Below are 12,401 nucleotides of genomic sequence, written 5' to 3'. Positions count from 1 at the left end.
TAAATTTAGGACTACTTCTTCCTTCTTCAGTCCACAATGGATTCCCCCACTGATGTTAGTTAGAGGAAGGAGGAGAACCAAGCCTTTATGTAGTAACTACATGTTTATTCAGTCCCTTATCACATTCAGCATCACTCTGTGAGAAAATCAGCTCTCCTTCAGGCTTCTGCTACATGTGCTCCCGTTTCCTTCTCCAGCCTCATTTCTGTCTGCCTCTTCCACTATCTTTGAGAGTCTCTACTGTGCTTCCGTTTACATTTCCTTCCCAAAGGAGCTTCCAGTTCTCACCTCTGAGGGCATCATTCCCCCACCCTTTTCCTGATCCGTTAGGATGACCAGCAATGGAATTTAGGACATGGGTTGCTTTTTTTCTGTTTGCACAGCACCTAGCATAATGGGGCGGGACCCCAGTCCTGATTAGGGTCTTTGAGCACTACCATAATACAAAATTTTAATAACTGTTAATCTTGACGTTGGAGTGTCATCATTGGGTCTTGGAGCTGATACTCCAATGAATGGAAAGTGGAGCACTTTACACTCATGAGAGCTATTGTATCAGACTCTCTGCAAACTCAGGCAGACATCACTGTTGGTTTACATTTGGTTCACAATTTAAGGTTTTCTTCACAATCCTGAGGGCTAGAAATATTTGTTTTGCCTTTTTATGAGAACTGAAATTCAGCATATATCATGTGGGCCACATCAATATGTCATGCAAGCTGGATCTGGTTTGCGGGACATATATTTGACACCCCTGCCATAAGTCCTTTGGACCTCTCATGTCCTTTAATGTTGTGTTCTCTAATGCTTGTGAGAATCTCTGGTATATTTGATAAGAGTGTACAGGACGTTGCAATTTTATGTTGATCACATCTTGGTGTCTTGTGTGTGTATTCTAGACCATCTCCTTTAAGCGCAGTTCATTTGTACTGGTGCATGTGGTAATTCCCATCAATAACAGCACAAATGGAAGGTCTGTGTTGACTAGAAGTCACTGTTTGAGTGCAGTTATGTAAGACCATAGGAATGGCCATACTGGGTCAGACCAATGGTCAGTCTAGTCCAGTGTCCTGTCGTCCAACAGTTGCCAGTGCCAGATGCTTCAGAGGGAATGAACAGAGCAGGGTAGTTATTGATTGATCCATCCCATCATCCAATCCTAGCTTCTGACAGTCAGAGGGACACCTGGAGCTTGGGATTTCATCCCTGACCATCTTGACTAATATCCATTGCAGTTTCAATGGGATACATGGCTTCATAAAGATTTAGGATTGGTATATATTTGACTGTCTCCCTCTGAGCATTCTCCCACCTTCTTGTATGATCTTTGGGAAACCTGCAGTTGAGTTACTATGCGTTGCCAATAGAGATTTGTTTGCACAGAAGCAGAGAGAAATAAAGGAAAGTGTCCAAATCAAGGAAACTAGCTATTATATCATGTTAGCTATCACAAGAGGAGATGGTGTAAAAATAGGGAATTGTCTAGGTCCTAACAGGAAATATTATTATACAGAACAGCTTAAAGTCAATTTGTGCAAAGCAAAACAAAAAAATATTTCCATGTTCCCCCAACTCTGCTAGGAGATACTAGTGTGAAAAGGAAGGTGCTGGGCTCTTTCTAAATGTAGAATCTGCACTTTAGCTGTGAAGATAACACATTTTAGTAAATTGCTGTTTGTTAAATTTTTGTGTGTCGTTTGTTGCATTAAGCTATAATTTCGGTAAAGTTACATTATGTGGACTTAAGTATACAGGTGATTGTGTTACTTTTGACTTAGTTGGAGGCTTGTATATTGAAGAAAACAAATGACACAGCAGATATATAACCCCTGACTGCAAAGAATGATATTAAAATATGAATGAGCACCCTGAGACAAGAAATACAATATTAGAATGTTCTCGCTTCTTGTCTTCTGAATGTTTGCCAAACTTTATTTGAAAATCAACCTTGGGAGCTGCCTGTGCAAAAACAAAATGCAACCTCTTAGGATATTTTATATAAGTTGCTAGAATAAGATTTTTAGTCCTTTCTTGGCAGAAAATAGATGACTGCTACAAAGTGTAGAAATGTAATGAAATTAGTTCTTGCTAGGAGTAGGTATGGTTGCTGGAAGCTTAGCCCCTGTCAGTTTGCAAGGAAGCAAGAGCTCAGTAACCAGTAGGAAGCAAAGGAGGTTTATGCTTCTGTCAGTCCTTCTGTCTTCTTCCTGCTGTTTCGGTGCACCCTGCTCTGGCAGAGAGAGAAGGAAGTGTAGGATTAGATGATACCAAAGGATACCCTCTCTTCCAAGGTAGCAAAGTGAGAGTACATCTTCTTTTTTGTATTTTTAAATTCCCCTGCATTTCAAATCTAGCTACAATTTGTTTTTTTATATTTCCTTAATAGGTTGTCCACAATTGCAGTTTCCTGCACAGTGAACACTGTAGAAAAACAACAGATATTTACAGAAGTTAAGTAGCCCTCTAGGAACTCTTCCCCTCAAACAAAAAACAAAACACCAACCAACCAACCCCTAGTATGAAGAATACTGCAGAGCAGCTGTGGTTTGTTGCATTAACATATCCTAATTTTAATCTATAATATAATCAACACAAAAATAGTAGTAAGTATCCTCTGCAAATGAACATGTACCTGGATTTTTATAGATGTATAGTGGAGCCACAGAATGTATTCTTGCTAATATCTGCTTAATTTTATTAGGAAGGAGTAAAGTAATTCTCCCTGTAACCTACATGTCAAATGGTAGCAATGATCTGTCTTTAAAGGCTCAACAATAAATTGTTGCTTTTCAGGACAATTTGACTCACACTAGAGCTGTGGCTCCGCATGTTAAGCAACATCACTCCTCCACATATCCATTTATTTCAGATTTCAACCAGCACTATTATAGTAAGACTGCAACAGACTGGCAAATGCTGCTCTTAATTGGAGAAGACCAGCTGATAGGGTAACCCACAAAGCTAGCATGGCCCTTCATGTAGTTCCAAGAGGAGTTCTAACAGACATTCTGGCAACCGGGCTGTTTACTTGTGACCTCACAGCCAGTGAGGTCACAATACAAAGAGCAGGGGAAATGCACACATTCTTAACTTACATGTTGATACTGTCTGCATCCTAAGAGCCCAATTTCAGGGAATTTCTGCTTGCAGAAGTTGATGCTGTCGCAAGCAGTACAAGGATCTATACCCTTGGATCCTGTTCTAGGGATTAGTGTTGTGACGCATGGGTCCTGGAAAGACACATCTCAGCTCTTTGCAGGTGAGAAGAGGTGGATCAGATTTTCATCTTTTAAAAATATATTTGTAATTTTGTATGTATGTATCTTTGGTTAGTGTCTTGCACTTGTTTTTTGTTTAAAAAAATCCCTCACAACCACTCAGACCTGTTGTATCTCTAAATCTTAATATAATTATTACAACTTCAGATTTCAAGTAATGCTCCTAAATGTGATACCCACAAGAAACTGGATAACTAATTATGGAAAGACTGATGGTCAGTCATTTATAGTTGATGTATATTGAAGGGGAAATACATATTTAAAATGTAAAGTAAATGGTTTGACTGCATCCCTTTTCCCTAACCCTTTATATGTTGCTTGCTCTCTTAGGCCATGATCTTGCAATCAGATATGCTAGTATGGACTTCTGTACCTCTGGAGAGCCCCAATGACTTCAAGGAACTTTTGCACAGGTGCATGGGTCCTTGCTAGTGGGTTGGATTCCTGGATTGGAGCCATAGATTGCAGCCTCCTTGGGGCAGGGATTATGTCTTCATGCATGTCTGGGCATTGCTGCAATACAATAAAATATAGCAGCTATTTTCCACTACAGAATTTCTCTACAGAACCACTGCACGCAAAACACTAAAAACACAAATATAATGACCGTTAAAGAAAAAACTGTTCTTGAAAATTCCAAATAATGTGTGTTAAATATACTATTTATTAAATACATCAATTTTCAAGAAAGCCAGTTAATGAAATTGAACTGTTTCATACAACAAGAGTCTATTGCCTTCCCATGGGTTAGTATTTCCCTACTAACAATCAAACTCTGACAAAGGGTAGATCTAGTTAGCCAAACAGGGAAAGACCCCAGAATTCTGAAAATATCCTGCCTTAGGCTGTATTTATGGAATACATATTTTGTCAAAGAATATTGATAAACTGCAAGTGGAAAGTTTTCATGGTTTAAGGACTATAACCACAAAGATAGTTATGACATATGTTGTGTTTTTGTCAGCATTAGTAGTCTTAACACTAAGAAATCAAAAGACAAGTTTGCTGTTTCAAACGTTCTGTTCCAGCTGCTGGCTCAATTACTTCTGATGTCGTACAGCATGTTGAATAAAACTGCTACACAGTAACTGAACTAAGAGGCTCCACATTGCCTATTTTGGGGAGCTTCCTTTTGGACAAAGCGGGCAGTTCAGTCTTCGTACATGTCGTTTCTGTGACCCATGTACTGGGACTAAATAAGGTGTTAGTTGCAGGGCCTAAGCAATAGGGAATCCAGATCCAGAGGCTTTACAGACTATGCTATCCTCCTCTCGGCTCCCTCCAGAGAGAACTTACTGCTTCCCCGTAGAGGTAGTAGACCCAGGCCATTGCTGCTTGAGAGAGGTCCTGCCTAACTCAAGGTATTGGTTTAGACATACTTCCTCCAGAGCACTAGTATTGCTTTTATTTTGGTAACTGAAATGGCACCCCACCTTCTGGGATTAGAAGAAGCAATTTTGAAATTTAAATTCTGATCCAGACATCATCATCATACCGGATGCAGAGCTTGCCAAGCCAAGCAAACTGTGGCAGTCTCATCAGCGAAGTGCAGAACCCTCAGATCACCATCAAATCTGGCCAGAGGGCAGTCATCAGTGACGTGCGACTTTCTTTGGCCACAGCCGCATGTGGGATCCTCTCGTTGGCCCCAGGTATGAAGGCTGGCTCCACGTTGACCTTGGCCCATTCAGAAATCTAGTCAGAAAGGCCCATGTCAAATCAAATCCAGGTATACATGTGGCCTGGTCATTTATAAGGGACCAGTTTCTGACATCAGATGCATACCATTCTTTGATGTTGCAATCATGCTGACGTTGCAAAGAAGCCTGGGCAAGTCAAACGGGCCCACAATGGGTGCCTCGGCGACAAGGGTGCTCTTGGGTGGTCGAAGAGGACTGTGCATGGTGATAGGCTCGGGTTTGTCCTGATCTTCTCAACCATTCTGGGGTAGCATCCTCACAATGGATATGTGGAGGAGTGATGTTGCTTAACATGCGGAGCCACAGCTCTAGTGTGAGTCGAATTGTCCCAGTTACAATGCATATGGCTGAATATAGTTGTGTGTCAACCAACTTGATGCGCGACGAAGGGAGCCAGACTGGAGCACAGTATTCTGCGTCGGAGAAACTGAGGCTAAACTGGCTGACGGTGGAGAGCAAACGCTCAAACTTTCCAAAGTGTGAAGTGCCAGCCAGTTTGCTTAGAAGGTTGTCATGTGGCCTGTCCTTAGCCACAGTTTTCCTCACATGGTTAAGATATCTGAGAGATTTATCAGGTTTACTACAAGAGACTGGGTGGGATTAATGTTTCAAGCGATGTCCATTGAGAAAGATACTCAGTTCTTGGGCTTCTTCGGCATTGTAAAGATGGAACACACTCAAAACTGTCTTCGTCACACTTGATTGTAAATGCCACCGACTACAATATTTGGCCATCTTAATCAAGCCAGGAATTAGGGCATCTTCAAGTTCTGGGACTGACTGTGCTTGGACATCTAAGCAAATGTCATCTGCATATGTAAACTTGTGGGACTGGGTAAGCAAGCTGAAGGTCACTTGTGTACAGGTTGAAAAGTGTCAGTGCCAGCACAGAGTCTTGGGGTAGACTGTTGGTTTGTCTTTTCCACACAGTAGTTCTGTCTCCCACGTGCACTCAGAAATGTCTGTTGTGGAGGAGAGGGTCAACAATGTTGATTACCCATGCAGGGAGTGCTCCTGACAATTTGACTAGACTGTGTCACATGCTGCTGTCAGGTCCAGAAATACGGTTCCCATCTTTGGGTTATTCTGGAAACCTTTTTCAATGAATGTTGTCAAAGCTAGCACTTGATCATGCGCCGACCTCTCTGAAAGCCGCCTTGCTCGATGCTGCGTATTGACTCTGCTTCTGGGGAGATGTACTGAAGAATGAGACACTCTAACACCTTGAATGGTATGGACAATAAAGATATTGGTTGATACTGACATAATGTTGCAAGCTCTTTCCCTGGTTTCAGGAGAGCAATGACTTTTGACATTCACCATGCCTTCAGAAGTCACTTTTCATTGACCACTGGCATAAAGAACTGCGCCAGGCACTGATGGACACGAGTCCCGAGGTGCTTCAAGAACTCTGGTGATATGTTGTCACAGCCAGTAGCAGAGCCATTCCTAATATTACTCAGACTTTTGTCTAACTCTGTGGCTGAGAACAGCTATGAGAGTTGGTGAGTGGTGTTTCTTTTCTTTGAAACTTGACGCCATTCGTTATGGACTTGTCATCTGACCTGGTTCTCATTTAAGTACATTCAGCAGACAGCTGGCAGCTTGGTTTGGCATCACGGGTGGTCAGCTTAGGGCTGGTGGCTGTTGAGTTGCGCCGAGATGATGAATCAAATTCCAGCATTTCCGGCTTGAATGAGTGACGTCTAAATTGTGTTGTCTCTTCCCATCATCTAGCAGCAGCCAGTGACTTGATTAAGTGATCAACAATATCTGGTTCACCAGAGGATTCATGCATAGTAGCATGCCTTGGTGCCACCAGGCCAGTTTGGACTCCTGCTGGCATAGGTAGCCACTAATGGGCTGGGTGCTGAGGAGAAACATTTTGGGACTGTCCCAGTGATAAGTTAGCTGTAGAGAACTATACTATTCTTATCCAAGTACCAATAAAAAGACCTTAATTTCTCAAACATCTAGCTATTGGCATTTTCTAATTGAATGACCCTGTTCTTTGGTACGAGCCACCTCTCATCTTTGGTTTTGAGTTCAGATAAAGTCAAGTGACTGTCACTAATCTCAGGCAAAATGATAAGTTAGTGGGCTCAGTTCCAACCATCTCTGAGGTTGGAACAAAGCACAATGGGGGCCCAGGCTTGTTTTGGGGTGTTTATGATTCAGGAGAGGTTCTACAGTGGTTGATGTGTATGTGTGTGTACACCTTCCATTTTGACTTGCCTTGTCTACAGCAGCTGGAGTCCAGTAGCTTGAATTAGAAAGCATATGGTGACTTGCACTTACCAGGCTAGTGAGCAAAGGGCTGAAGGGCTACATTGCCCACATTCTAGATTTGGACAAGGCCATTGTCTATCTCTGGTTGTATGTATAGACCTTATTTTAATACAAATAAGGGGGTGTGTGAGGGCGAACTACTGTCCTTTAAAGAGCTTGCTATAGTAAAAGATTAATTTCTCAGTTTGTCTTCTGTTAAAGAAATGTGATAGTGATGCATCACTAACTCCTTCCACATGCTTTCACCTGTTTAATTCCTCACAGAGTAAAATTTATTTTTCTTTGCTGAAATTGGCTCCCAGGAGTTTTTGGGCTTTTTTTCCTTAGAGACTTTCTCCAAAACAGATTGAAAATGAGACTACGGTGCTGCTGCTTTTACCCTTGATTTTTTTAACAGTGCAGGTTATCTGACACATGTTGCGTTTGCATTATCTCAGTAGAAAATAACCTGATTGTACACTAGCAAGGCAAAGAACTACAGTTTATTTTGCCAGCATGAAGATGGACTAAATTATGACTATGAAGTGGGCATTGTGACAAGTCTGCGAAGCTTGCCTGACTCCAGGTCTGACAGGTCAGACTAGAAATAACTTCAATCTGTAGAGTGTGTTCATAATTTTCCTGCCCTACAAGTTATGGGTTTGCTGCTTTGTTAATTGTCCCCTTGAGAGGAATGCAGTGAACAGCATCATACTATTTAGCCATTGAGCCAGCTATTGAATCAATGTCTAGTGAAGCACTTTGATGAAGGAAGGAAGGGGGTGGGGAATGTCTTAAATATCTGCCTTCCTGGGTGGTATTCCTTCTGAAGTTAAGGAGACAAAGAAGGCATTTTAAAAATGTAACTTTCATTGTGAGGAAATCGACGTATTAAGAACGTGTCACTGACCCTGAAAAGCTACAGAATTCCCAGGACCCTGATTATAGATCACACCTGCCAACATATGAATACTATAAATAGGGACGTTTGAGCTCAAGCTCTGTTAAAAGGTTGCCTGTGTCTTGAGATTGTTTTCAAGATCAGATGTTGCATTTAATGCTATCTGTGTGTGTGTGTGTGTGTGTGTGTGTGTGTGTGTGTCTCTGTCTGTACTCCATTGACACAGGCTGGCATATCTGTATGTTACTTGACATGGTTTTTAACAAGTGAAAAGAGTTAAAACAGTTTAAAAAGATGAACAAGCTTGTAGTATAAATCTGACCTTGGGGAGAAAGAAAGATGCTGTTTTAAGCTTAAAAGAAGGAAAGTGCTCCAAAGCATTTTGGAGATTGGGAAAAAAAAATTATTTTAGACCATTCACTCCTTCGTGGGGATAATTTCATACTTTTGTATTTTTGTTACAAACTTTCATCTTAGGTAGACAAACAATATTTTTATTAAATACAAACAAAACAGCAGAACACCATTTCAATGAGTTGAGGATTGAAGCACAAACCAACAAAGGGAAGGAATGTCAAAATCTCCAAGAGATTCAACAACTCTGTGCTTCTGACTTGATTTTTCCCTCTTAGGGCATGTTTACACTGCAGTTAAAAACCCACAACTGGTCAGTCCAAGCTGACTCAGGCTCACAGGGCTCGGAGTAAGGGACTATTTAATTGAGGTGTAAATGTTTGGGCATGGCTGCGGCCCAGGCTCTGGAACTCTGAGGTAAGAGGATCCCAGAGCATGGGCTCCAGCCTGAGCCTGAGGGCAGGTCTACACTACCACTGCTGGTCAATCTAAGCGATGCAATTTGAGTCATGTTAGTAGCATAACTCAGTTGACGTAGCTTAGATCTACTTACCGCAGGGTCCACACTACGCTATGTCGACAGGAGACACACTCCCGCCGACATTGCTTCCGCCTCTCATTGAGATGGAGTACAGAAATCAATGGGAGAGCGCTCACCCATTAATTGATGCCGCTGCATCAATTGCAACAGTGCCAATTTACCTACATAGTGAAGACAAGCCAGGAATGTCTACACTGCAATTAAACAAACCCATAGCCCAAGCCCCTTAGCCTGAGTCAGATGGCACAGGTCAACTGCGGGTGTCTAACTGCAGTGTAGACATACCCTTAGTTGTGTCATTTCCTTGATGACTGTGTGTTTGCCTTTCACCTCTGTTATTGGGTCCAGTGCTGCTGCTGCTGCTTCTCTGTCTCAGCACAATAAACCTGGTTCAATTTTGTTTTTATCACTGACTTCAGCGGCATGTCTGCCTTGTTCCCTGGCCCTAAGATGTGTTTTTAAAATATTTGCTCATCCATCATCAGCTCTGAGATTTCACAGCAGCAAAATTTTTAACCCTCTACACTTGGCCTCTCCCTTCTGCCTGCCACTATTTCTTGTAGCAAATCTCCCAAAATAATCATCCTGAGGATTTTCAGGTGTGGTTTAGGTCAGGGATTTACACCACTGGCATTAAATTAAATAGATTATGGCTTTTAAATGAATACAGGATACTGTGGCATTGAAAAGACTCAATAAAATATCTGTCTTTATTCCCTGCCTGTTTACCCGACTTTCCCCACCCAAAGGGAAAGTGCTTATCTCTTCTCTTCTCTCTGCATGTCTAGTTAATCGCATAGTAAGTCGTTGTTTTGTTTTGTCTTTTTTATTTATGATGAACACGTGATAAAGAGCAGAAATAGAGGGTTTGGAGATGGGTGATGAAAATGTAGGGAAAGAGTAAAAAGATTAGGACTGTTTAATTTAGTCGGGATGTGAGAGGCGTGTATGAAATAGTAAATGACAGAGAAAAAGTAAATCAGGCAGTCCCATTTATTATAATACAATAAGGAGGCATTCAATATAAATTGAAGGGCAGTGAATTTAAAACAAATACAAGGAAATAGCCTTTTCTATACAAATGTATAACTAACCTGCAGAACTCTCTGCCGTAAGATAGCATTGAGTCAAAGTGTTTAGGGGGATTCTAGGAAACCATTATATAGATAATGAGAATATCCATTTGGATTTGGCAGGAAAGAGTAGGAGGTGTATAAAACCCCATGCTTGAGGTCATAAATCAACTTTTAACTTCCAGAATTTAGGAAGCACTCTTTATGGCCAGGTTAGTCCATAATTGTCCACTATGGGGTTCTGCACTTTCTTCTTAAATCTTTTTTTACTGGCCAGTGCCTGAGAGGACACAGGACTAAATGGACGAGTGATCTGATCTGGTACGGCAAGTCCTGTGTCCCACTGAATCCTCATTTATTGCAAACTTGGACTTGAAACCAGCAGAGTCAAACTGGCCACGGATGGGTAGAGTGAAAGAATGAAATTCCAGATTCCGGCGCAATGCTCTGGGCAGCGCAGCTGCAGAACTGCGGCCTGACCCAGTGCTCTGTGCTTTGTGGTGGCATGGCTGGCTCCAGCTGGGTGGCATGGCTGCCTGTCCTGGTGCTCTGGGCGGCATTGCTGTAGCGCCACCAGCCACTGGCGCTCCAGGCAGCGCAGTAAGAAGACAGGGAGCAGGGGGGGTTGGATAGAGGGCAGGGGAGTTCAGGGGGTAGTCAGGGGTGGGGGTGTAGATAAGGGTCGGGGTGGTCAGAGGGTGGGGAACAGGGGGATTGAATGGGGGCAGGGGTTCCCGGGGGGCAGTCAGGAAGGAGAGGAGGGGTTGGATGGGGCGGTGGGGGGCAGTCAGGGGCAGGAGGCCTGGGGGCGGTCAGGGAACAGGGGAGGTTGGATGGGGCAGGGGTCCCGGGTGGGGCAGTCAGGGGGTGAGAAGCGGGGGGGCGGGGGCCGGGCCAGGCCTGGCTGTTTGGGGAGGCAAAGCCTCTCCTAACCGGCCCTCCATACAGTTTTGGAAACCCATGTGGCCCTCAGGCCAAAAAGTTTGCCCACCCCTGCTCTAGTTATTCTTGTTTATAAAATGTATGCCTTCCTGTTCTCTTTCACAGCTTAGTCTGTATTTGTCATGACTGTCTCTCTACTTTGATTTCAGAGGGCTCTTTTCTCTTGTTCATGCATGTGAAAGCTCAAATATAAGTTTCATGGGCCATTTATGCATGCCTCACTAAAAGAAGAACTCCAGAGACTTTCTCTTCATTTAGTCATAACTCTAACAAAGGTGTTGGAGATATGTTTCTAGGATCACTTGATGAAGAAATATTCAGCAATCTGTACAATGTTACCTTTAGCAACCTCAGAATTTTCTTATTTATGTGCATAACTTACGCGCCAAACATCAGAAGTGGTAATTACAGCTTGTTAGTAAAGTGTAAATTTTTAGCATAGCTATTAGAACATGGTTTGAATTTGGCACGGCTGACCTTGAAATAGTACAAGAATGCTTCACTTCTTAGTCACTGCGAGGCAGCATGACTGATACTTTTTTTTGTTTCACAGTGAATTGATTTTCAGCAGCTCTAGCATGCTGTCCGTTAATAATACACGGGGAATAAAATTTACTTTGGTAGGTAAAAGACATTGATGTTGTCCCTCTTTAGTCTTCATTACTGTAGAATGAATTTCTCTCCTTCATTACTGCTTCTCCTGCTTTAGGATTTATCATATGCCAAAATTGCAGGCCCGTGTGTTGATAGTACTTGAACTGGGAGAACTAAAAGCCACAAGCGCCCAGGCTGTGTACATGCACAGGTGGGTGCCAAGACACTAAGGCTATGGCTACACTACAGAGCTTACAATGGCACAGCTGCACTGATGCTCTTGTGCTGCTAGTGCAGACGTTCTAAGCCGATGGCAGAAGCTCTCCCGCCAACATTGTGCTGTCCACACTGATGCTTAGGTCGGTGTAACTTACATCACCCGGTTGGTGTGTGTGTGTGTGGCTTATTCACACCCCTGAGTGACGTAACTGTAGTGTGTACATAGCCTAAGTAAATACAGTAACTCCTCACTTAAAGTCGTCCCGGTTAACGTTGTTACGTTGCTGATCAATTAGGGAACAAGCTCGTTTAAAGTATTGCAATGCTCCCTTCTAACGTCTTTTGGCAGCCACCTGCTTTGTCCACTGCTTGCAGGAAGAGCAACCTGTTGGAGCTAGCTGGTGGGGGCATGTAACAAGGGTGGACCTGCAGCCCCTCATCAGCTCCCCACTCCCCTAAGTTCCCTATGCTGCAGCCGCCCAGCAGGCTATCAATCAGCTGTTCAGCTGTCCCTCCCCCCAATGCCATGTG

The 12,401-nt window shown here is 42.9% G+C and overlaps 1 protein-coding gene across 12 annotated transcripts in view; it reads left to right on the top strand.

Annotated features, from left to right (window-relative positions):
- CLIP1 (CAP-Gly domain containing linker protein 1) overlaps nucleotides 1–12,401 on the top strand; it is a 121,952-nt gene that overhangs the window by 25,643 nt on the left and 83,908 nt on the right. The window contains exon 1 of one of the 12 annotated variants that reach the window (XM_054006160.1): nucleotides 11,610–11,677. The exons of the other annotated variants lie outside the window; for them this stretch is intronic. The gene's annotated coding sequence lies outside the window, so the exon portion shown is untranslated. Of the gene's footprint in view, nucleotides 1–11,609; nucleotides 11,678–12,401 lie in introns of those variants that run through there. 12 annotated transcript variants of the gene reach the window in all.

Source organism: Malaclemys terrapin, chromosome 16 (assembly GCF_027887155.1).
Source record: "Malaclemys terrapin pileata isolate rMalTer1 chromosome 16, rMalTer1.hap1, whole genome shotgun sequence".
Taxonomy (NCBI): Eukaryota; Metazoa; Chordata; order Testudines; family Emydidae; genus Malaclemys; species Malaclemys terrapin.
Note: the sequence above shows the minus strand (reverse complement) of the source record. Positions and strands in the feature narration are given on the sequence as shown.